The sequence below is a fragment of the Sinocyclocheilus rhinocerous genome, unplaced genomic scaffold (assembly GCF_001515625.1).
Source record: "Sinocyclocheilus rhinocerous isolate Xijiao unplaced genomic scaffold, SAMN03320098_v1.1 scaffold2773, whole genome shotgun sequence".
In the NCBI taxonomy this organism is placed as follows: Eukaryota; Metazoa; Chordata; class Actinopteri; order Cypriniformes; family Cyprinidae; genus Sinocyclocheilus; species Sinocyclocheilus rhinocerous.
In genome coordinates, this window is record NW_015663019.1 from 106,339 (window position 1) to 106,869 (window position 531).

A 531-nucleotide genomic window follows, 5' to 3' on the forward strand; every position below is an offset into this window, starting at 1 on the left:
TATGTATGTATGTATGCATGTATGCATGTATGTATGTATGCATGATGTATGTATGTATGTATGCATGTATGTATGTATGTATGTATGTATGTATGCATGCATGCATGCATGCATGTATGTATGTATGTATGTATCTATGTTTGCATGTGTGTGTGTGTGTGTGTGTGTGTGTGTGTACGTATGCATGTTTGCATGTGTGTATGCAAGTATGTTTGTATGTAAGCATGTGTGTATGTATGCATGTATGTATGGCAATTTTTAGCAAATATTCTAAGCAGTAAAATGTATAACACTGAAACCACATGTAAAAACTTGCCTTGACCTGACAGTTATGAGCATGCTAGTTTCTTTATTAAATAAATAAACAAATAATATTTATTATTATGTTAATATTATTAAATTCAATTATTATCCAAATTTAATAAATGATACATTGTTGATAAATTACATTAAATGCATTTAATTAGGGTGACCATATTTTACTTTTTCCAAAAAGAGGACAGTGGGTGCGGGCGTGGTGTGGTGAGGCGG

General features: G+C 31.6%; 1 protein-coding gene across 1 annotated transcript in view; it reads right to left on the reverse strand.

The window, feature by feature from the left end:
* LOC107728729 (collagen alpha-1(XXI) chain-like) overlaps nt 1-531 on the reverse strand; it is a 54,202-nt gene that overhangs the window by 19,431 nt on the left and 34,240 nt on the right. The gene's annotated exons all lie outside the window — the stretch shown is intronic.